Source organism: Parasteatoda tepidariorum, chromosome 7, assembly GCF_982258835.1.
Source record: "Parasteatoda tepidariorum strain Cologne lab strain chromosome 7, Ptep-v5.0, whole genome shotgun sequence".
Classification (NCBI taxonomy): domain Eukaryota; kingdom Metazoa; phylum Arthropoda; class Arachnida; order Araneae; family Theridiidae; genus Parasteatoda; species Parasteatoda tepidariorum.
The window spans coordinates 4,864,242-4,890,743 of NC_141761.1; the positions used below are offsets into that span (position 1 = coordinate 4,864,242).

A 26,502-nucleotide genomic window follows, 5' to 3' on the forward strand; every position below is an offset into this window, starting at 1 on the left:
AGCAGTAGAGATGCAGAAACTTATGTGAATGGTATGAGAATATATGAAACAACTACATTACAGAATGGAATGGTTGTACGGTTTGGAAAACTGCATAATTTTCGATTTGTTGACCCACTTCATGACCTGGTAATTAAGGATATTTTCAACAAAGTTTCGATCAAAGTAAGTCATTTTTCGTTTTCAGATCATTTTTCTTCACTACATTCAGTTGCATATGTTTATTGGTAACATATTTTTCTCTTTTCTAGAAACATGGTATGTTACCGGACCCTTGACAGCATCCTGAATTTATAGAAAGGTAATATTCTTATATTATCCTTAAATGTATTTTAACTTTAGTTAAGTAGTTAGTAAAATGAATTGGGTTGGTTTTATAGATATTTAAAAAAATTATATGGATTAATAATTATTTAACCTTCCAAGTGTTGAAGCGTTATACTTCTCCACTATGCCCCTTTTACCTCCTAAAAAACATTTTTTTTGTTGGAGAGCCTTTCGCTTAAAGTACAGAGTAAGGACTAGATCGTTAATTTATTAAATTTTTTTAATTCATTTCAATTTATACAATATGAATTTTACATTACTTATTTCAGCAAATATGTTCTTTTTTGTCTAGTATTACAGTGTAAGTCCATTAGTCCATTATAACTACGATTTAAACAGCAAGTGCAATTGTCGTTATAGTAATCTTATAAACAAATACACATATTTAGTATTAAAACAACGATAAAGGAGCTTTAAGAAAATGAAATAAACATATTCACCTCTCTCATATTTCAAACCACTACATATTTTCATTTAAAATATATAAATAGACTGCTTTTGTCCACCGATAACAAACTGGATTGAGAGTTTTTGCAATATGGCAAGTCATTTTCAGATTGTTATAAACTTACAATTTTTGAATTGTTAGTGTCAGCATTTCACTGTGACTAGGAAACTAAGTTGTAATTACAGACCTTTTGTAATAGATTGTATTTATTATTTCGATATTGCTGTATAATTTATCCTTAACCTTATGATTATTTGCACTTTATTATTATTACATTTGTTATTGTTCATTTGTATTGTATTATTTCTTTTGATGATATACCATTCCATCTGAAATAATTCAAATTATTAATTTTGAGTAAATTTTAAAAACTGCTAAAGCTGTAACAAATATTACCTACTAGTATCATGGTTTAGGAATTAAACATTATTTTATGTTGTAACTTAATTCAAATACTGGGAGAATAAGAACTTAGGGATCATATCAATTAAATCAAAATCAGCACCTACTAATTAGTCAATTTATTTAATTTAATTTTAATGAATACATAAATAAAGCAGACCAAGATCTTGTGCCAAAAGAGAAAAGACAAATAATTCAAGTAATTTAGCTTCAAAAGAAATTTTGAAACATAATTGTACTAGATAAGTAATTCTAAAGATTTTTATTTTTCTTCTCCCTGTCCTTAATAGTCAGTGAACTAAAATCTTGTGCACATTCATAAATCTGTATTTTATTAGTTTTCTATTGGTAAGGAAGAATAGCCTTGAAATTTTAAAACCAATAAATAATGAATTTGTTGAAATTTTAAAACCCAGGTATGTAAAACCTGTGTAAGTTGACCACTTGTGGTGCATTGTTTTAGTGGGCAACTTATAGTTTTCAAATACTAGTAGGTCATTGTTTACTTTTTCGTTTCCTACATCATGTTGCTATATATTTAAAAAAAAATTTTTACTTGACTTTTAAAATTTTATTTAGCAAATAGTCAAATGAATATCTTAATGTGTTTAAACCTGAATGAACTTCATTTTGTTACACATACATAATTCTAATATTTAACTAACTTTTTAAAAAAATATTATTTCGTTAGTTATGCATGTGAATGTTTAATAAAAATAATTTCTTAAAATATCAGAACACGAAAACATGTAATTTGAAAATTGCAACTGGAAAAGCAACTTTTCAACTAACACACCCGTTTTCAATGAATGAATGAAAGAAATAGTCAAAAGCTGACCCCCTACAGTTTCCACAGGTGGTCAACTCACAAAAGAGTTTAGATTGGCCTTTTACACTATTTCACCGAACAAGTGAAATTTTAACATACATTGTAGAATGACAGAAAATTTTCTGAATTTTTTTTTCCTGGTCAACTTATGAGGGTTTTAGAATAGAATTTCATAATACTCCTAGACAAAATTGATTTATTTCAGTGGTCAACATACAAGATAGACAGGTGGTCAAGTTACCAAGGTTTTGCTTCTTTATATTATATAGGAAAAATTCTGTTCGTGATAATTGAGGTCAGTTTATGCAGGTGTCCAACTTACAAGGGTGGTCAACTTGGCAGGTTTCACTGTAATTCCTTTAATCAATAATTTTTATTTTTCACAGGAGTCGAAGGGAAGACCAGGTGTCCCTTCATCATCATGGTAGCTATGAAACTACATTTGATGCAGATGGCAATGTAGAAACAGTATCCACACATTCCAGAGAGGAGCGTCTTTCCAAAAAGTCTGACGATGCTCTTTCTCATAGGTCATTAGGTCGTGAAAGTACGCATGGATGCAGTAGTGAGAGATATGACCAGAAGAGGGGCAATGATCCTATTCTTCCAGCTGTTTTAGAATTCTGGGAAGATGGTATGGTTTTATAAAAAAATATTTCCTTTTTTATTTTCCTAAAGAGTGTAGAAAAGTTAATTTATTTCCTTTTTAAATTAAAAAAGTACTTTAATGCATAATTAAATGTTAATTGCATATACTTTCTCTGTGTAGTAAAAGCTCTATTACTTGTTAGTAAGTAAGTAGTAAGTAAGTTAGCAAGTATTAAAGTTGAAAACTGTTTCTGGGGAATCTGTTTCAATTTTGTTGTTGATTGAGAAAGTATTTTAGTTAAAGCTGGTGTGTTTCATGTAAAGATGATCTGCTAAAAGCTACTGAAACTGGATTGTTTATATTGATTTATTGAATATGTATCTTGAAAATTAGTCAAAAGTTAATTGTTTATAATTAAAACTTTTTCAATGACAAAGAATGCAGGAAGCAAATTTAACTAAGTGTTTTGTATAAATAATTAATAAATCATGTTACGTATTAGAAAGATTGATGCCAGATCTCAAAAATGCTCACATCTGTTTTAATCGATTAAATTGTAAAGCTGCTTAAAGTGTAACTAAATATTAAGTTGCAGTAGTATATGTTGCAAATATATGTAAGTATATGTTGCTGTAGTTTATTCCTAAATTATTTGGGTATCGATTTTTCAATGTAAGCTATGTTTTTGTCATGTTATAGAATGGAGTTTGTATTTGGACATAGATTTTTTAATGTAAGCTATATTTTTGTCATATTGTAAAATGAAGTTTATTTGTTTTGTATGTCTGTGAGTTCTCTCTGTTAATATTTAAATAATATACTATACAATAGGAACAGAACTATACAGATACAAATACTATACAATAGGAATTTTTGCATCAAGTTGATTTAATGCACGAAAACTCTATCTGCACCCTAAATTAAATGCTTTTGATAAAATTTAGTCATATTTGCTATTAATTTTATATTTTTCGTAACATGCATTGTTTGCGTTAGCGAGGAGAGTAATAGGTAGTTTTGATTAAGTTTGTATCTTTGTTTAATTATTTGTGGTCTGTTGAAAGAGGATCCCAGTTTTTTAAATACAATTCTAGGTAGCAAAAAATATAGTTGCTAACTGCTATAAAAAAAGGTTTTTAAATTATGAATTAAATCAGTTAACACAAAAGTAGAAAACTAAAGCAAAAAAAAATCAAATAATATGTATATATATTTTTATATTTCAAATTCAAGTTATCCCAACTCTAGTATGTAGTTTAGTTGTAAGATTATGCTCATTTCTTAATAGCGAAGTTACTCATACTTTTACTAATTCACCATGTAAAAATTTGATTCACTATGTTATCTGCTCTCGTCAATTTTGGATCACTTTAAAAAATTAGTTTGCAGTATTTTTTGGATGTCTGTTGACAAAATCGGATGTAGCCTGTGAGATTTTTCAGTATTCAACATTGTATATAATAATTGAAAGAAATTTGTTTTTTGAAAGAAAATTTAAGCTTAAACTACTTAAATATTTTAATTAATGTTTTTCTTTTAAAATTTTTAGGTGAAGAAGCTTTTCTAGCTGCATCAATTACTCAGCTAGATCCTAGTCAAGTGCAATTTAAACTGTCACCAACATATGCTCTGTATATGCCTGCTCGATATCGTGCCTCTACACATTTTAGGCCCGAAACTACCCCAAATGTTCGTGCTCATAGGCTGACAGCTTCAATGAACAATGTAGCAGCTATAATGCATCAAGTTATACAGGTAATAGATTTTATTAGTTTCTTGCATATTTAAGTCAAGTGTTTGTAAATCAGTGATTAGCGGACATAATATACAAGAGCATGCAGACGCTGTTGACGAAAAATGTGTGATTGGATATGATTGGAATATGACAAAAAGTTTTATTCAATAACTAATTTTATAACTTAAAACTGCTAAAGAAAGATGTGTTGGTACATATAATAATCGATGTAAGGTTTTATAAAATTAAATAATGTAAAAAAAATCAGCAATTTTTGAACAAATTTTGTCAGAATTAGCTTAGGATGAAAGATAGTTACAAGGATCAATAGATTGCTTGCAGATAGTTTATTTATGAGATTTTGTGTTTACAGATTTCATTTTACCCAAGTCTGGTGATTAGATTCAGCTCTTATATTTAGATAAATTTTTATAATGTGAAATTTTTCTAGAATTTTTTGAGTAGTTTAAAAATTTTCTCATACAGTTAAGCCCATTAAATATTAACTTTTTGGTTCTTAAAATTTAGTTTTCCTTCAATCATCAATAAGTTATGTATTTCAGTTGAAATTTTATTTGTCATTGTCAATTAGCATTTTTTTTTTAGATTTATGTATCTGAATCTGTGTAAACTAAAAAAAAAAGAAAGCGAATTGTAATATTTCTTTAATAACGCTACTACTTATTCAATGTTAATTAGTTGAAAAAAATACCGTCTACTACTTTTAGGTATGCAAAGCTGAAAATTTTTGTGGATTTTTTCAAGTTTTTAGTTAAATGCTTTGAAATTTTAGAAATTACTGAGGTATTGTAATTAATTGTACAAAAATTTCACGAAATTAAATTTAAAATTTTTAAAACAAATTTTCTAAAATTTCATTATATTCTATGTGAATAAAAAAGTTACATTTGTTTAGCTTCTTAGCAGTTTTTACAGCTAGTAAAGTATAAAATTTTGTATATATTATAATTTTTATCCTCTTGTGTTGCCTTTAATATTAAAATAAATTCATAATTTTTCTTTTTAATTAAGTATAAAATATATGCACAAACATTTTTACCAGTTTTTGTATGGTTTGAACTATATCCTTTTTTTATATTTTTCAATCATTATTTAGAGGATAATTAGTTTTCATTAATCTCTTTTTATTAGGATCGATATCGAGATGCAACTGCCCTAGCTTTTTGGCTTGCTAATACTTCTGAATTGCTTCATTTTCTGAAATAAGATCGCCTTTTAGTGAATATACTCTTGATGCCCAAGATTTAAAGTGTTCAGCTTGCTTTGCGTGTCAACAAGTAGAACTTCAAGATGCAATGCCAGCTTTCCTTGAAGATCGTGATGATGTCAATGAAGAAGAGGGTACAACTGGTAAGCTTTTTTCTTTTACACTGCTTGACATTTGGCCGTTAGGCATACCATAGGAAAACTCTGTAATTAGTGTGATCAACTGTTTTTCTATGTTATATGAACATTTCAAAATAAGGAAGTAAATGATTTTACACCAACTTAACCTCTAAATAAATTTATTCAGATATCTAATTTTACAAAGTTAGTGTCTTTAGTAATCTATAAATGCTGATCAGAGTGGTAACCTTCTTTCGATTACTTAATGGGTTTGACAATTTTAGCACTCGTTTAAAGGGCCCTTCTTAACATTAGATATATTATTTTTCATCTAGCATAGTTAATAACATTTAAATTTAATTTTTTTTTCCTTAAAAGACTAATAATTTGAGTTTGGCGCAAGTATACCCTCTTTTTTAATATTTAAAACATTATACTTGCATTTAATTTAATAAAATATGCACAAACAGAGTGTCCGAAAAATATAAAAGTGATCAATGTCACAAGTCTAAGTATCAAATTTTTTAGAAAAAATGTATTCAATGATACTATTTTGCGGTGGAGCCAGGGAATGCAATTCTTAAATAGAAGCCAATTTTTTATTGCAGATTCGGATTCACCAGAAAAAAATGCCTCAATTTCATCTACTGGTTATCTCATTTTGGTTCATAGATGGTGTTGTAATTTTGAATTAAAATGAGTTTTAAATTATTTAAAGACATTTTTAAGAAATGCATATCAGATCAAATAAATATGGACACTTTTTAGTGTAAATTATATTGGTATTTTCTTAATATTGAATTCTATTCTCTCCCTACTTTCTGAAGCTAGGCCACTCCCATGGAGTGAGATCTAATCATGGTCTAAGTATCAAATTTTTTAGAAAAAATGTATTCAATGATACTATTTTGCGGTGGAGCCAGGGAATGCAATTCTTAAATAGAAGCCAATTTTTTATTGCAGATTCGGATTCACCAGAAAAAAATGCCTCAATTTCATCTACTGGTTATCTCATTTTGGTTCATAGATGGTGTTGTAATTTTGAATTAAAATGAGTTTTAAATTATTTAAAGACATTTTTAAGAAATGCATATCAGATCAAATAAATATGGACACTTTTTAGTGTAAATTATATTGGTATTTTCTTAATATTGAATTCTATTCTCTCCCTACTTTCTGAAGCTAGGCCACTCCCATGGAGTGAGATCAGATTTAATTTCCGATTTCAGATCAGATGCCTTTTTCTAGAGTTATCACACTGTTTCTATGCTTTTAAACTTCCTGTTTATTTTATTACTAATTTTTGTTACCACTTTTTCAGTAATGAAATAAAATTAAGAAATTTTTTTACCCAGCAATCAACCTTAGTTTAAATTTTTAAATTAGTTCATGGAATTAGCTTTAAACTTTCTTATTGATTTTTTTTTCTAACTTTGTGTGTTATAATTATTGTATTACATCTGATTGAAATGCAATTTCATTTATGGCTAAGTTTTATATGAGGTGTCTGTTTTCAGCTGATGTTTTAGCTGTGCTAGCATCTGCCATGTCACTTTTGAGGCGATGCCGTGTCAATGCAGCTCTCACCATCCAGATGTTTTCACTTCATCAACATGTGGCTGTTCAATAAAGTTGTATGTGAAACCAGAATAAACGAGACTTTGGGGTACGAGACTAAAGAGAAGGTTGGGACGTGTGGAAGCATGAGCTGAGAAAAAAGGATTGGAGTTAGCTGCTGATTGTCATCTCAGTCGTATTGTACAGGTAATTTTGTATTTTTTGTAATTGCACTTTTATATTTAAAAATAGTACTATTTTTTATACTGCAGGGATTTTACTATATCAGGGGTGGCCAAGCTCCTTGATAGTCGAGCCATTTTTCAAAATTTGAAATTTCACAATTAGAAACGTATTTAAAAGGTATGCAAAAAAAGGTGTTAAATTTTTTTTTTACATAAATTTTTTTTATTGAAAACATATAAGTAAAAGTACTAAATATGAGTATTTAATTTACTTCTCTTGATAATTCTTCAAAATTTGGTTAATAATTGGTGATAGCGCTTCTCAGTAATTCCTTGAGATGCTGGTTAGTTAAAACTGATCGGTGTTTGGATTTCACGAATTTTAAAGTAGAATAAAATGATTCACATAAGTACGTTGTTCCGAATATTGAAATAATTCGACAAGCAACCTTTTTTTATTCAGGATACTTCCATTCTGGTACAAATTTCCAAAATTCAGAAATCGACGTCGACTTATATTTTAAATGTAGAGCTTGATCTTCTTGCATCTCTATTAATTCTAATTCTCCAGATACTTTTTGTGTCATAATTATATTGGAAATGGAAAACTCACCTTGAATTGAACAACGTTGCACTTAGTTTTTCATATTTGTTCTCAGTAATTTAAAAGACATTTTGAAACACATGCGGAACGATAATAATTTTTTAAAATATAATAGCACAAAAATGAAAAGGGAACTCTGGTACATCTATCGAGAGCCACAAATAATCCTTCAAAGAGCCGCATGTGGCTTGGAGCCGCAGGTTGGCCACCCCTGTACTATATGATAACTAAAATTTATCTAAAAAGTTATACTAAAATTTTAAAAATCTTTAAAGCATTTTCTATGTATTCAAACATTTTAAACTAATTTATATGGAAAGGATTTCTATCTTGTTTCATTTTCCCACTACTGGCTTGTGGATTAATTGCATGCAATAATTTTTGAAATTTTTTTAAAGATTTTATGTGGGATCTTTTTGGAAATGAGGAAAATTTTTAATTTTTCATCACTTCCATTAAGTTCAAACACTTCCATTAAAATCCACTTTCCGACAAAGTATCCCAGTTAATAGTCTATATCTATCTTTAGAATTTTGTGTTGAAAATAAGATGTTCCTTTTATGGTGTAAAAAATATTTTAAGATTAATTTTATATTAATAAAATCTTAATAATGCTGAGAAGTTATGTAAGAAAGAATTTAATTTTTCCTTACATTTTCTTATAAAATGTATGGTTTGCATTTAAAACCTTGAAACTTTTTAAAATTTAAATGTATATTTATAGCTCAAAATAAAATAAAGCTTAAATTTATAGTTGAGTAAATTGTTTTTTTGCCTAAAGATATTTTTTTATAAAAATTTAGAATATATAAACTGATGCTTGTTTTTTGTACCCAACATATTTTATGTTGATTATAATAGTGCTTAAATTTAAATGTGTTTTAGGTTGCTCATTTACTGCAAGCTCCAAAAAGCAATTATGAAGACCTGGCTTCCATTAGTTCTCTTTGTTTTAAACTGAACTCACTGCAGTTACAAACACTCTTAGAAAGCTATCTACCTTCAGATGATGAACCTCATATACCTCAGGAATTTATTGAAAGTGTTGTAAAGGTATGTGTTATGTATTTGTAGTAACCTGACAGAGTTCTTTCACTGAATAGTTAGCTGTTATTAAATCCATGACTAACTTTATATTGTAAACTACTGTACCCAAACTTTCGTATAAATATAAGGAATAAACTTTCAAAGCAAAAAAGGAAGAGGGAAAAAGTGAATAATTCTCAACTGAAAGTTCTGAAATGGACATACTACAGTTTCAATTTAAGAACCTTCCTCGGTGTCTGGATACCAAAATGATGGTAGCAAAGTAAAGAGACAAACACATGCTAAGTGGTTTAGCCAATAGAGACAGAGGAACAGGTTTGAATAATATAATAAAAAATAAGATATGAAAAAATGCGTGAGGGGATCTGAGGAGAGCTCCAGGGGACAACAGATTAAATTAGAGTACACTTCCAAATATTGAAAAACAGTGGGATGCTAGAAAGGTCATTAAGTAAATTATTATAATTTTTCAAAGTATGGAAGGACAACCAAAAATTGAATTCGGTAGATTAAGAGCACAGTGTTAAATGATTTTAGCGGAATAAAACTCAAACCTGTGATTAAAATTCCAACTATGTAGAGCAATGAAAGATCAATTAATGTCCTGACTTTGGTCATAGCTTTCTTTTCTTTTTTTTTTTTTTTTAAGTTGAAGTTTAAGGGTATGTTTAGTTTATCCAATATATGCAAGACTACAGTGACACCAAATTTGATAAATACACCAGCTTTTAATATCAGCTATAGGTTCTTTAAGGTTGGTGAAATTTAATTTATTTACTGGGGAAAAAACTATTTTAAAACTGAAATTTATTCAAAATCATAGCAATTTGGGAACTGATTTTCAGATAATAAGGTAAAACAATCAAATTGTCAAAATCTGATTTGAAAGTTTGGTAGATATCAAATTTAATTTTTTATGGATGGAATCAATAATATTAGAAGGAAATCACTGTCTACAGCTATAGCTAGAGAGCGCTTTAGATAATAGTTTTTTTTATTTTAGGTTGCTGAAAATACTGCTGATGAACAAGCTAGAAGTGAAGGTAGAGATATTAAACATGAAGAAGACTCTGATTTACAATTGCCTTTCTTGTTGCCTGAGGATGGTTATTCTTGTGATATTGTTTGAGGAGTTCCAGCTGGATTGCAAGAATTTTTGCAACCACTTATTCTAGCAGGTAAAACAATTGCTTTATTATTGATGTAAAATTTTTTTTTTTAATTTGCTATTTTATATTTTTCTAAAATTGCTATACTAGTGAATATTGAAAATTAAATTTAAATATTTAAATGAAAACTATTTTCTTTTGTGACTTAAAACTAAATTTTCAATAACATAATTAAAATCATTATTTATAACTATAATATTTCCTTGGTAAATGAGTTTCTGATTTTTAAATAAAGTTGAAAAAAAAAATTAAAAGATGTTTCAATTTGTCGTCAAAATCTTTTTCACTTTTAAATTGATTTTAAAAATTAGGATTTAATACTTGAAAATAATAACTTATGCAACTAATCCAACCTCCATTTTTTTGTATCAATATAAAGAATATTATGTATGTAAGTAAATTTAAAAAGAAAAAAAATTTTATGTGGTAAAATTCAGAACTGCTAAAATTCAATAATTCAGAAATAAGCATAGATTTTAATGTTATTTATTGTTTTATTACCTTTTTCAATATTCTATTATGATCAGTTTAAAAAAAAAAATTCGATCACATTTTGATGGAAATGTAGAGTAAATTTTGGTAGAATAGTTTTGAATAATTATCCATTATAAATCGAAACTAATAATTTTTACCTTAAAAAATAAATTGCTGTCATGAAAGTGTTCTCTCAGTTAGAATTCTTTAGAAGTTCTCATTTACCTTAAGACACAACTACAAATATTTCATATTTTTAAAGCCTCAGTTAAACATTACACACTCAGTTTACTTTGATATATATGATTGTTAAGTAAAAACTATAATTCAGTTAATTGGAAATGGGTTTCACTTTAAGCTTTAACAACTTTTAAAAAACATGACTAACATTTATTTACTAATTATGTGATTTAAATTAATGTTGAATATTTTCTGATGTCATGTGTTACATTGTTGTCAGCATACTAAATGTCATTGTAGCTATAGTTTTTTTTCTTGTTTTTTATTATAATTATTAGAGCCACATCCTTCTCCCTTTTTAAAGTTATTCGTAAAAGGTGAAATTTGTTTATTCTGACTTTTTTTAATGTATGATTAGAATTAAAGTATTTTTGAATTCATTAATGTAGTAGCTTTTATTAATTACTTATTTTACTTAAATATATTACCAGGAGTGTTGTATATAGCATGTTAAATAGTTTGTTAAAGGTCTTTGTCGTCTTGCAATTCAGCCTACATCTTCTGGGTATTGGACTATTTACATGTCTGATCAAGATATTGGCAGGTTGCCTTCTGGGGTAATTAAAATTTATGTATTACATTCAAATAGATAATTTTATTTTGATATTGTTTCTTTCAATTGTTCTGAGAAATTGCTTGAAAATTAATCTATGTATTAAACACTTTAAGTAAATGTGTGTGAAACTTTTTATATATTTATTATGTCATTCATAAATATACTACTGAGTTAAAATATGTGAGTTTTATACTTAAAGTCTAGCCTTAAAATACTGAAAAAGAAATAACTGTTTTATTTTGATAAACTATTAACATTTGTAAAAAAAATTCTGACTTCACTATGTTTTTAATATTTTAAGTGAAATCAATGTATTCATTAAAATTTATTTTTTGAACACTCTTTAAATTGATATTCTATATGCTAAAATAATAATTATTTGATGAAATTTCCATTGATATTAAAGGACACATGACACTAAATTTGCTTACTGTGAGAAATGTATATCAATAATTTTGTCACTAATGTTTCAAAATAGTATGTTAATTCTTCTGCCAGGATTAAAAAAAGTTCACATAAATTTGAAAAGAGTTTTTTACAATAAATACTAAACTAAGAAACTATTGGAAGATTTTGAGTTATAACTTACTTTCCGTTAGGTTGAATGGAAAGTTTTGTTCACGAAAGTGCATACCTTATTTTATATTAATGTTAAGGTTATTTTAAGAAAGAAAGTGGTAGGGTATTTGCCCTATAACTCAATTGTTATGTTCTAGCTTACAGAGACACAGGTATATGGCAGAAAAAAGAATGTGCATGCATATTCTCACTTGTATTGAAAGTATCCAGCAGAGCTAAGTGATAACCCTAATGTATACATTTAAGGATAAATACCCTACCATTTTTTTAAAGCACAGTTTGCATCTTTGTTTAATGAGGTGTGTTCTTTCGCCGATAGAATTTTCCGGTGTACCTAATATAATTTATCGTCAATCCAGGATTCATTACCAGATTCAATTCTTTTGGAATTTTGTGAAAACAATATTAAATTTGTAAATGATTTTGTTAAAAACTAAGATTGTAATCTCAAGTGATACATATTTTTGCAAAAACCATTATTATATATGACTACATGAGCATTTAAATACTAAGAAATAAAAACTAATTTGTCCACTATTTGGTTGTTAGAAAAATTGCTTCACCAATTTATTTAAAAGTTTTCCTGGAGGATTTTAATTTTTTTTTGTCAATTATCCATGTAAAAATGTTCATGTTTTTAAAAGATAAGTTTGATGAACAGTTAAGTTTTTGAAAAGTCTTGTCTTTTTTTTCAGTATTGTGATTTTTGTGAAAGGTTCTATAATAAAATGGTCCTTAAATGGGCCTAATTTTTTTCTAGGTCATCCCCAATTATTGATTCATGTGGTCATGTGTAAAAACTTCTCTGTATTTGTTCTGTTGTGTTCTAAGAGACATTTTCTTTACTGTCTTAATTTATTATTCTTATTTATTCTGTGAATACGTAAGATTATTTTTTAAAGTACTTTTTAGAAAGTGTGTGACTTTTAAAAAGTAATGGCTTTGTCTTTAAAAAATCTAATAACAAGTAGTTAAGAAATGTTAGAATTAAATTGTAATTTAATTTCTAGGCTCGTAGTCCAAGTTTACACAGTCATGTTGATGATATCAGCAGCTGGAAAAACCAAGAAGCAGAAGTAGTTACAATCCGCTTACAGAAAAGTAATAATGGCATCGGTCTGAGCAATATTGCTGCTGGGGTAAACATTTAATTTCTTTCCTTGTTAAAAAAAATTGTTTAATTGCAAAATACAAAAAAAAAAAAAAAAAAAAATTAGTTTTGTAATATCTTTGCATTTTTTAAATTCAATCATTCATTTAATATTTATATTAAAAATATTATTTTAAACTAAAATTTAAATTTTTAATTGTAGTCTTAATAATATTGTAATTTTTAAAGTATTCCTAACATTTTCCCTAGGAGCAGAATTATGTTGAACATTTTACGTCAAGACTTGAGAATCACACTAATAAAATTATTACTACTCTTTTTTAGTGATAAATAATATTGTTTTGCAAACTAAATTTGTAGGATAAAGCAGCCTTAATTAGAAATACCAAATTATGTATAATTGTTTACGTAACAGAACAAAACTTGATAACAGCATATAAAATTTTCTTCACTTTTAGAGTTGCTTATTCTGAGTGATTAGTAACAATTCTGCTCCATACATTAATTGTTCTGTTGGGATTTCCACATACATTGCAGTTCTGAGCATTAAGCACTTATTATTCTCTTAGAATTTACAATTTTTGTAACTGTTTTACTTTTAATTATTTATTAATATTTTTTAAAAGCTTAAAAAGTTGATTAAAATGTATGCTGTAAATATATTTTAAAATATATTTAGGTGACATGTACATAATAAATGTTTAATGTAATAAAATTTTATATTTCATAATTAATATAATAAATATAATGATAATATTTTATTATTTAATATTATATATTAACTGATATATATATTAACTGATAATATTTTATAATTATTTTATAATAAATATAATTAAAATTTTAGAATTTATTCAAATATTTTCTGTAATTAACATTGTATCCGAAGCATTATTGTTTTAAGATATGCCGTAATAATTCAAGTTAAATACCAAGAAATATAAATGTCTACTGCATTCTAGCCTTGTTAAATTTATATGTTTTTAAAATTTACATATGTTGAAACATACACATACTAAGAAATGATGTATGGTATTTATTCTTATAGGCTCCCTCTGACGCTGACAAGCTCAGAATCTACATAAAATCTGTTATAAAAGGCGGTGCTGCTGACCTAGTAAGTGATTATAATTGAAGTAATTGTGCTGAAACTAAGAATGGCTTAGAAATAATTGACTGGTAAATGATGACTTAAACCTCCCCCTCCCCCCTTGCCTAAATGTTAGAGTTTTTGCTATAGAAATTTTTTTTTCTTAGGTATGTATAGTGAGTTATTTTAAATTTAAAAGCATATTTTGTATTAAAGATATAAATCAGGATTAATCATTTTCCTGATGAAAAGTATTTTTTCCTTATTTCTCCTGCTTTTAAGATTTTGTTATTCTTGATTTTTTTTTTTTTTTTGTATTGGCAGAATATACCATTTCTCTAAATACAAATGTGTATATTAAAATAATTTATTTTAAGAATCGAAAGATTTGGATTTTTTTTATCTTGATTGGTAATGCTAGATCACAAAATTTGATCGATCAAACTTGGCGACTGTCTACTAATTATAAGCATGATTTAGATAAACAACCTTACTCCCAAGATTCATTGTTTCAAAATTTTTGAGAATTCAGTCATTTTATAGTGATGAGTTCAAGAGTGATTTGTTTACTTATTATTTACTGAAATGCACACTTCCATGGTGGAATTTTGTGCTTTCATAATTATTGATTCATCTGATTTTAAAAATGACAGATTCCAATCGACCTTTTAGTAATCATATAACTAAATTATATTTTTATAAATGATAAAGTAGCATATTTACTGTGTTTTCGTTTTGAGGTTATTAACACATTAAAATTTCACAAATCAAATTATTTTAAAGTAAACTCTATTACAAATTTTGAAAAAGGGGAATATTAATTCATTTTACCGCCTCTTTCATAACTACTTTTTTAATAATACAATACCATCATAATTTTTTTTATGTATATTTATCTTAAACTATTATAAATTTTGTTCAGTGATCCTCCAATAATTCATCTGATTTTTACTGGAAACTATATAAACTTTCTGTTCTAAACAAATTTATCCTGAAATTCAAAATTTTTTTTATTATTCTTTTGGTATAAAATTTGCTTTTATTAATCTCAACTAAAGCAGAATATGCTTTCTTTTTTATAGTAGTCTGGTATGTGCCTCCTGCTCCAAAAAATGTCCTGATATTGAAAAATATTATATTGATTTTTTCTTTAGCCCTCTCTAAAGCCGATATAAATACGAAGTTAGATTATTTTTTATCATCAGAAACTTTCGTCATTGGACTAAAAAACTAGAAACTGAAAGATATACTAGTCCATACTCATTTCACTATATGTTTATATAAGAATTATTCTAAAAAAGTCAATAGAGTGAACTTAAAATTACAATACTGAGAATTTGAATGTCACAATTATGAAGAAATCTGCTATTTTGGGATAAAAACACAGTCCAAAACATGAAACCAAAACAGCATCCCTTTACATGAAATGCTGGTCAAGGCTACAACTGATAATCTCATTTTGGTCCAGGTCAAATTATAGTGGTTTTAAACCAATGGTCCTCTGTATCAAGCCCTGCATTTTCATCATTTTTTATTCAATTGATAATTAAATAAATTGAATCTGAATTTTAAAAGAAGCTCAAATTTTTTTTAAATATATTTTAGGATGGCAGATTGCAAGCTGGGGATCAATTATTGAAAGTAGATGGACATTCTTTGGTTGGCGTTAACCAAGAAAAGTAAATTAAACTTAATTAGTTTTATTTTTCTATAACCATTCCCTCCTTTATTGTTATTTAAAAAATATCTCATTATTTGTCCTGTTTTTTTTTAGGGCGGCTGAATTAATGACTTGAACTGGTCCTGTTGTTACCTTAGAAGTTGCTAAACAAGGTGCAGTTTTTAATGGTCTGACTGATTTGCTAACTAAACCTTCACCTACAATTCAAAGAGGTATTTATATTCTAAAAACTTCTTATAATATAAAACTTTGATTGTTACATTCTTTGTTCTGTTTTAAACCCATTTTTTTTTACTGCTCTTGATAAAGCGAAAAAATATTGGGTTTGTATTAGTTGTTCGACTTGATTGAGTTGTTGATATTGAATCATGTTGGATTCAATTTCAATTTATTCATTGCTCTTAATCAATTGCACAACATTAATGTCTAGTAAATCAATTGGTAAACATGTAAGGCTTGAGATTGCTGATTTAAACGATAACAAATCATGTAATTTAATTAATAAAAAAAATATTATTTTGAAATGTTTCTATTGAAATATTTTTATTTAAAAATTAACAGAAAATTGTTTGATGACCCTAGTTCATAATTTATTTAAATACTTTGATTTAGCATTTTTAAGCATTTCTTACATTCTGCTAATAAATAATTCCTTTATAAAACAAAAAATCTCATTGTCCTGTGCTTTTTAAAGAAATTTTATTAAAATAAATTTAACTGAATTAAATGCTATAAAAAAGTGGCTAGAATAAATGCTCTGAGCAAATTTAAACAATTGTAACTCAGCAGTTTTTCATTTTTTTCGTTTTAAAAATTTAACTTACTACTATCAGGTTTCAAATTTTTTATTGCACTCACATTTCATAAGTAACACCAAAATGTTAACTTTTTTAATAAAATAATTATGTCAAATAAGAGATATCATTTTGCTCAACTTGTATATTTATGTATAGAAACTCATATTTGTTTCTAAATTTAAAAAAAAAAATTCCACTTTTAATCTTGAATTCTGGTGACTTCACTAATAAGTTAAAATTTACCAATCTCTCTATTCTACTTTTTTGTCATTTGATGTTTTATTTAAATTTTCTTTTTTTTCAAAACTCTCAAAAAGAAAAGTATTTCATAGTTCCAATAACTTTTTTTATTTTATTTGCAAAAATATCAAATTTTTTAATCATTTTCTGTATTTAGTGTTCTTGAATTTTCTAATTTTTTTTTTAACTTTCTTGTTCCTGACTAAATTTTGGTTATTTTATACTGTAACTACTCTTTTTTGAACCTAATCATCTGCTGTCTTGTTTCTAACCTTTCATTGCTAGACATCACTCATATGCAACGAGAACGAGTATTCAGAGCCCCTCCAAGTGGATGCGAGAACCGAAACTCTGCAAATTTAAATAACTATCTTGTTCCTCCTAAAATAACACGAAGTTGTTATTTTGACTATAATAAAAACACATCTTCCACAAACAATGAACTATTACCCACCTTAGAACGAAGAGATCAAGTCTTAAAGGAATATCCATTCAAGAATGCAAGGCTTCGTCCACCAGGCTTACCGTCCAAATTTTCAGTGTGGCCTTATAAACGAGTTTTGTTTAAACCTAAAAGTGAAGATTCTCTACTCAATTTCTGCCATAATTGTCCATGTCCATATTGTCAATTCCACTTGGATCGAGAGCATGTGCCATCAAAAGTGTCTAGAAGCATATTATATCAAATCGAGGATTATGACACTGATTGTCCTATATGTATATTTAAAAGGCAACAGCATATGCCTAAAGAAAATGTAACTCTTAACTATTTTTGTATTGTATGCAAATCAAAAGCAACTTCCAATTGTCTGTCTTTAGAAAATCTATCATCACAACAGTTTTGCCACAAAGATGTTGATAAGAATGGCAATTACACATATGATAGTTTTACCAATCATTCAAAAAACATGTATTTTTGTAACAATCATGAAGATTTTAAACATATTAATAAAAAAGTGGCTAAAGAGATTTTTTCATTGTTGCCATATCATCGTTCATCTAAATGCAGTAGTACTGAGACTATAGTATGTACAGTTATATAAAATTTTCTTCTCTTTTTAGTCCTTTGATGATGTTTTTCTGTCCTTATGGTTTGTTTTTATTGGTTCTATTTTTTCAGTTTTCATTTGTTTCCTTTCTAAAATGTATTTTTTATTTATTTTTCGTTTTAAACTCATTTTGCATGACTTTGTCAAGTTTCATTTTTATCAATTCACAACCTGTTTGATTTTGGTAGTAAGCAATATTTTAGTCTCTCTATCAATTGCTTTATGTCCTTCCAGGATGTATTGTGTTCAATTTTAATTTAGTTCGCCTTTTTAGCATATTGTGCATGATTTTGTGAGTTTTCATTATTATCATTTCCCAATTGTTTGTTTCATATTATTTTTATCCACTTATAGTTTTTGTTAAAATTTAAACATTTTAGCCTTGCTGTCAATTTCTTTATATTCTTTTGACGCATGTTTTCATATTTTTAAAGTTTATATCCATTAAAACCTAATTGGTGTTTTTAAATTGTTCTTAGTGTTAAATTTGTATAATTTGTGCTACCGTAAACATGAGATTAGGGCTAATTTGAAGAGTAACCATTCAGTTACATGATCGGTTTGAATTAAGTTAAATAATAAGAAAAAAATTGGTATCTAAATTTAGATCTTAACGAATGCTTATAAAATATTATTTCTTAGCACAACAAGGAAAAGAATAAGCTTGTACACTATTAAATGAATTGATCCATTAATTTTTATCATGTTCAAAAAAATTAAACTTAGAACTAATTCTCTCTTTTTTTTTTTTTTTTTTTTTAAATTTCAAAAAAAGAATTGTGTCTTAATAGAGAATTAAGAATCTGTACTTTTGCATTAAAACTTTTTATAAAACTCTCTTGGTTATTGGTTGTGTTGTAGATTTTTTGAAATATATATATAATTAAATTATATATAATTTCAATGTTAAAATCTGCTAGTTTTAGATACAATCACTGTAATATTAAAAAGTTAAGAAGGAATCAAAGATAGTAGGAGTTTAAATAGTGGTTGAATTAAATTTTCTTTCTTATGCTTAATTTGAAATTTACTTGCTTAGAGGGCCTCGCAGAATGAGTGAGCGAGATATTCCATCGAGGGTTATGAATGAAAATGGTCATGATGGGAGAATACCTCCAGGATCTAACCATCTGTTACCTCCTCGAATGCTGAGCAGTAAAAGTGTTCCTTCTTTAAATAGTAAGGATTTTGTCATTTTATTATCAATGTAATCCCTCTCAATGCTTAAAGTGCCAATTTCTTAAAAAATATTAGGATCTTAGAAGATAGTGATTATTTCTATAATAATTGTGTAGACAATTAATAATGAAAACTCATACCTTTTGTCAAGATACTGAGTATTTTTTTAGTTTTAAATTTAAAACACAATTCTAAACTTCTTCCCTTTTCCTGATGTTAATTTTTAGTATGTAAGCAGGGTGCGTAGCATTTTTAAAAAATGCTTAAATGTGCTTATATTTGATTTGCATTTTTTAAAAGCCCTTAAAGGTGCTTATTTTATTCGGGGTTTTTAAAAAGTGCCTAATTTTCTATCTTTTAATAAGAGATTTTCTCTTTACCGTGTCGACTGAAAAAAAAAATTTCTTACTGCACAGATCCTAATTATGAATTTTATTTTGGAAAGTACTTAAAAGGTGCTTATAATACGAAGTACTTAAAAGTACTTAAAAGGTGCTTTCACTAATAATCATATAATACTCAAAAGGTGCTACGCACCTTTTGAGTATTATATGATTATTAGTGAAAAGTGCGCTTTATCTTTTTCTCTCTCATTAATCTGAAGTTGAGTATCAAATTTTAATTTATATATTCATAACACAGATTCATCAACTATCAAAGAACCCAAAAGAAAGTTACCCAAATAAAGAAACTGAAGAAGAACAAATAATTTGGATCTTATTCCAAACAGCTATAGCAATTCATATAATACTTGACCCTGTGTAAAGTATTATATAAATATTAGTGAAAAGTGTGTTTTATCTTTTTTTCTCTCTCACTAATCTGAAGTAGAGTATTAAATTTTATTTCATATATTCATAACATAGATTCATCAACTATATAAGAACCCAAAAGAAAGTTACCTAAATGAAGAAACTGAAGAAGAACGAATAATTTGGATCTTATTCCAAGTAGCTGCAATGTACTATTTTTAAAAGCGAAAAGTTCATTTGATTGCAAATGACAAGTTGATGATAAAAAAATTTCAGTCTTGTCCAGAGTAAAGTTTAGAAGGGGTATGCTGGTTTGTCAGCATAATATCTAAAAATTCAATTTAAAATTGTTTGCAGATTAAAAAATATATAAAATAGTTATTGATTTTTTTTAAGTATGTGCTCTGAAGCAAAAATTTTAAAACCACAATTTTTTTTCCCTAGGCAACCATGAACCAGACCCCCCAGGTATTCAACAGAATGGAAGCATCCGATCACAGGAGGTTTACAATCCTGCATACAGCCGAACGTCTTCAACTGTTTCGATACCAAAAGCGAATGAATTCCCAGATCACCACTCTCGTTCAAAATCTGCAAATAACTTGCGACACGACATGCCTAATGATCCAAGGCTGCATTATCCTCAAGATGATCAAAACCCACCTCCGTATCCCGGACTTCCTGGTGGTTCGAATAATCACGCTGTTTCTCATCCAAATATCCAACAGTCACAGACTCCAAAGCATGCACCCTCTCAAGTGTCATCGTTATCAAGTCATGAATCATTCACCAAATCCTCATAATATACACATGAGGTAAAGCTATTTTTCTTAATGTTTAAAGACTTAAGATAAATTAGTTTGTAATACTTTGTAAACCATATTTATTTTAAAAACTTTAAAAGTTAACTTAAACATTTTGATTCAATAGTTCTCTTTTTAAAAAAATTAATTTTTTGATTAAATAGTTTTATTAAATAATAACCTTTTTGATTAAAATTAACCTTTACTAATTATTTGTTTTGGCGTCCAGGCGTAAAAAGATAGTCATCCTATATTGTAATTGTACTATTTACAAAATGACTTGTATGGCTAAGAGCTGGTCAATTTGTAAATCCATTTATTTTATGTTAAATATAAAAAAAACAAAGAAAAAAAGCTTTGAAAGTATGGCAACCTGTTGCACTTTATTAATGTTGTTAAAGTTATTTCTCTTAATCAATTTTTATGGCTCACTACCTCTTTGAATTTAAAAATAAAATACAAAAGAATCTTATAAATGGTGAAATTACAAGTTAATTTAAATACAATTTCAATCTTAAAACTTCCTAGAATATAAAGTTGGTTCACACATCTTCTCTTAAATAACATAAGCGAAGGGATTCACAGGAAGTTTTCAATATTTCTTTATGGCTCTAGAATTTGTTCTGTATTCATATTTGGTTAATCTTAATTATTGCTTGATTAAGACATTAAAAGAGATTTATAATTATTTAAAGTAAATGAAAAATTTATAACTATTATAGCAAAGTAAGATTTTTTATCAAATTAATTTCAGGGGGATACAAATGATCCCCTTGCCCAAATGATACCTTTGTATTTCATTTTGTTGTTTAAAATAGAAATAGTAAATTTATATGCATACTTTTATACTAAAATGTTTTTGTTGAATTTAACGTTTTTTTAATTAAACCCTTTTACTTAAACTTGTGTAAATTGTGTCTGGGGGTCTGGTAGTAAAAAATATTTAGCTTCTTGTGGCGATGCCAAGGTTCTAATGATATTATTGGTTCGAATGATATTATTGATTCTAATGACTTTTCGAATTATATTTTTAGTGTATTGTTCTTATGATGTGCAAATTTCAAATTTACATTATCACTTTTTACATATTCAATTCATTGTTATTCCATAGATAAGATAGCTGAAATAATAGATAAGATAATAGAAGGTTAAGGAAGGTAATTCATTTATAACTGACAATTGTTAAATTACTGCCACTTGCTTAATTGTGAGATTATGAAGTGATAATACATTATCTTGAATTCTGAAAAATTTATTTATAGCTTGAAAAGTTATAATACATACAAAATTTTACTATTTTATATTTCTTCCTTTTTTTGAAAAATAAATTTTAAAATTTCTTAAATGTAGAAAGGCTTATGTAAACAAACTATTTACTGTTTTATAATTAACACTTATATAAATTGTGGGAGACTGATAAAAATTTTATTTTTTAAAAATGCCTTAGTTAAACTAGAAATTGAATTTAAAATTTAAGAGTATTGTAAGAGTTGTATTAAATTTTCAGTACTTTTGGATTACCCTGTCGATTTGTCAATGTCTCTTGAAACTGAGCAAATGTTTTGGTGCCATCATAATGAAAAGCAATTTCTTAAATAAACATTCTAGACCCATCAAATTTACCGAATAATAGCAGCAAGAAAATTTTAAGTGTAAAAATGCGTAATAAAGTGTCATAAAAAGAATCAAAACAAAGTAAAAACCTCTCTTTTTTTAATAATTAAGCACTGAATTTTTCTTGAATCTAACTAAATATATTATTATAAATCATTTCAGCTGCAAAAGTCCTTGACAGCTACAAAAACAAAAACAACTGCTCTTCAGTGTTAGGCAAACCCCAAATTCGAATCATTTTGAAGCGAAGTAAGAAACGCAGTATATTTCAGTATGCTTAAGAAAGCTAACTTAGTCAAGCATTACAGAGTAAATATTATAAAACTTGAGGTTATTGGTGCAGAAGATACCTATTAGCTATAATATCTGGTTTGGCGAAAATGGTCGACATAATAATCACTAAGCACAAAAATAGTTGATGCAATAATCCCAAAGTAGCCTTTTTTTATACAACTCTGGCTTAGGCTGGTTCCTCTTATCTAATTATAGGTGGGTGGTTGTTTTGGTGCAAAAAATTCTGAGACTTTTCAGGGATCTGTACCGCCCAAATTTACTACCATTTAGCGATACCTTCAAAAATTTTAGGAAAAATGGTTGTTTCACAAAATACTTTTTCTTAAAATTTTATTTCCGTATCCCGTAAGGAACGATAAATCCCTATTTTTGTGTTGATTTATTATTATAACTTTTAATTTTTCGCAAATTATGTCTAAATTTTCACGAAATAGGTACCTCTCTGAAGACCTGACCCCTGCTTTTTCTATGTGCTGGATGGTTTTTAAGGAGCTACATAAAAAGATTTTTATGCGTTGCCATTTAGGGGGATGGTAAAAATTACAACCTTTTAAGTGCACAATTTCCTGTGGGTTGCATTTACGGTATTTATAGACAGTGTTTTTGATAAGGAACACAACTATATTTTGAGATAATAAGTAACTTCTTTTAAAAGAATGTCTATTCATATTATTGATCCAATTTAATTTTGTAATTTCAGATACTTTTAGTTTACATTCGTTTTAGTTTACAATAGTTTATTCCTTACAGATAATTACTTGTAATTTTAAAAACGCTTTCATTTATTAAATTTTTAATGAAGTAAACCACTTTTTGAATGCAATAGATATGGTCTTGGCTCTACAGCAGCTGGAAGTAATGGAGAATGTGGAACATTGGAGATGTGTTAGTAGATTAAAGGAACACTCTGGAGGTGTGTATTTTTTAAATGTTTTTTTTTCTTTACTAGAGAATATTTTTCCTTTTAGAATGCATGTTATTACAGTTAGTGTGTATTTCTCTTGTAATGATTTTTTTATGAGGGCTGTGTCTATTAAATAACTCTAAATAATAATTAGTCTCTTTAAATAAATAAGTTAAAGATACAATCATTGCTGGAATCAATTATTTTAAAATTTTAGTCAATTTTCTTTAATACAGTGTTGTAATTAAAAAAGAAACAGACAATTTAGCATTTTTAATCATATGCAATTTTGGGTCAAAAGAAATGTTAAAAAATCACTTAGTGATGATTCAGGACAACTTCAGACTTACTGTTTAATTCTATTTAATACTCCAATGCACAATTTTATCATCGTGTTTGGTTTTAGTTGTGTCTTGAACAACACACTAGAATTAAGTAACTGCACATTTCGAGTACAGTTTTCTCATGTCATCAAATTCTACAGTTTACTCAATTTGTCAGAAATAAAACATTGTTACAAGTTTTCTACAGCACTCATATTTTGTTTATTTGTAACATATTCAATTTAATTATCTCTGTTTTATACGTTGTAGGCTGATTAAAAAGCTAAGTCTTATGGAAGCTGACATCACACATGTGCCAGACTAATTAGAAAAGTAAATACTAATTTCTAACCTATCTGATGAGGGTGTATAGCTTATTTTCGTTCTTTAAAAGACCTTAAAGGCGCTTTTTTCATCGAGTGATCATATATTCTATATAATATTTGCACTTTTGATATTAATTAACAGAAATACAATATGTGTTTCTTATTGTTTGGTAGTTATTTCTTATTAGATAATAGAATGTTAATATATTTTATTATTATTTAAGAGCTCCTTTTATTAACTATTAGTACTGTTTATTAAGTTACATCAAAACTTAATTAAAACTTGGTGATTAGCCTTTGAAAAAGCTATTACAATAAGCTTTCATTAATCTGGGCTTATTGCAAACAACCATAAATTAATCAAGCTAATGTTTAATAAATGTTATGTTTTCTAAGTAATCTAAACGTACTTGTAAAATGTAAAGTATGGTTTCTTGAATAAGATTAAAAAAAATGTTGGACTGATTAGGTTGAATGTTACTTTTCATATTACCTTTTATTTTTTTTTTATGTCATGATAAGAGATGCATAATATTTTTGTTATTTGAACAAAAAAATTTTTAAATAAATACAGTGACATCTTATGAAGCAGTTTTACAGAATGGAAATATGTTGTGGCATGTTTTAATTTTTTTTTTTTTTGTATTCAGATTATACTTATTTGTTCAATACATAGTATATAATTATATTCAATTCTTAATATTCATTAATAGCATTTGATTATACAAATTAGTAGGTTGTTTGTAAGGCTGAGTTTAATATGTGATTTGTAATAGTTGATATGTTTCGTTTGCAGGAACTTGGGGACAGAAGGGCTTGAGCTCCCTCAAATTTTATAAATTAAGTTGTAATTAATTCAATAAATATTTGTGTAATTAAATTTAAAATTTAAAAAAATGTACTGTCTGTAATCTAAAAAAAATATCTATTTCAAGCGGGCTTTAACTTTTTTCTTAGCCGGAACTGCTACCAAATCATTCCTTGCAAAAGGAATATTAGTTCCTATGCTGACAGTTCACAATTTTAAATAGCACAGTGGGGGGGGGGAGACAGCGGGGAGAAAAAAAGAGTAGCTTTTTTTGAGGAAGGGGACGAGAAAAAATTCTCTCATTAGTTATGAATTTGAGTTTGTTTTTGGAGGTCCAAACTCACCAGAGCCGGAAAAATCTTAATCCAAGCTCAATCGAGTGTGAGTTGTATATAATTACTTAGAGCTCATCATGATATCATCAAGTGAAGACCCAATTTTGCACTCAGATGTCTAAACAATGAAATTAGTCATTAAAACCTTTTTTTTTATTACGAAACTGTAAAACAAAAAGTGAAATACAAACTGAATGAACTGGAATTCTATGAATCCAAAATGATTCAAACTCCAAACAAAAATTAAAAAACAAAATTGATATCTTTATCTAAATAAAAGTTTTGTTTATTAGTGCTAGCCTCACCAAAGCGAAAGTACCGAACCGAAGTAACAGATGTCTGTAAATTTTTTATTTTCCCTAAATTTAAATATTTTTAATACTTAGTAATTAAACTAAATATTTGTATACAAGTAATAAAAAAGTTCATGAAAATTTTCCCATAAGTCCAAGCCCATTCAAAACCTTTTTCAATTCAAATTATGAAACAACAATCATTTCAGTTTCTTAAGATAGGGATGTACAACCTGGGCCAGCTGACTGTTGATGTGCGGCCCACGGGAGCTTCTGAGCCCATTAAAAATATTTATTTTAATGAGACTTTTGTTTAAACATTATAAATTTTCCTTAATTAAAATATTTAATTCAAATTTATATTACTTTATAAAATGCGTACATTTTTCGCACTTTCATTCTGTAAGCTTCTTTTGGGTTAAAATTTACATCCCCCTCCAATATATAATAAATTAGTTATTGTGAAAAATAAAAAATGTGAGTTTTTTTTCAGTTTTAAATAAATTTAAATATTACAATTATTTAATTTTCAGAAAATATGTTAAGTTTACTGCTAAAAATATTTAGTGCTTAGAACACTAATATATTTACGAAAATAAAATTGCCGCTAACATGACTCAATATGCATGTGGCCCTTAATTAATCTACCTGCTGTGACAGTGTCCCATCACTCAAAAAGGTTGTTTGTGCACCCCTTTCTTAAGAAATTTATCAAATTTATTTTTCATTGTTGCCTTTCACTTATTCAAGAATACATTAAATGGCTCTACTTAAATTAAGTTGCAATTCTAAACTATTTAAGAGATTGTTTTAAT

General features: G+C 27.2%; 1 pseudogene across 1 annotated transcript in view; it reads left to right on the plus strand.

Moving 5' to 3' along the window:
• The window catches only part of LOC147806757 (afadin-like), a 35,511-nt pseudogene extending 14,499 nt beyond the window's left edge, over positions 1 to 21,012 (plus strand). The window contains exons 9-23 of the transcript XR_015435688.1: positions 1 to 129; positions 252 to 301; positions 2,393 to 2,640; positions 4,145 to 4,350; positions 5,483 to 5,701; positions 7,195 to 7,441; positions 8,909 to 9,076; positions 10,074 to 10,248; positions 11,422 to 11,510; positions 13,099 to 13,227; positions 14,248 to 14,316; positions 15,895 to 15,968; positions 16,064 to 16,182; positions 19,098 to 19,235; positions 20,432 to 21,012. The exon at positions 1 to 129 is cut by the window's left edge and continues 70 nt beyond it. The product of XR_015435688.1 is annotated as an afadin-like (transcript). The remainder of the gene's footprint in view (positions 130 to 251; positions 302 to 2,392; positions 2,641 to 4,144; positions 4,351 to 5,482; positions 5,702 to 7,194; positions 7,442 to 8,908; positions 9,077 to 10,073; positions 10,249 to 11,421; positions 11,511 to 13,098; positions 13,228 to 14,247; positions 14,317 to 15,894; positions 15,969 to 16,063; positions 16,183 to 19,097; positions 19,236 to 20,431) is intronic.
• Positions 21,013 to 26,502: the final 5,490 nt, after the last annotated feature.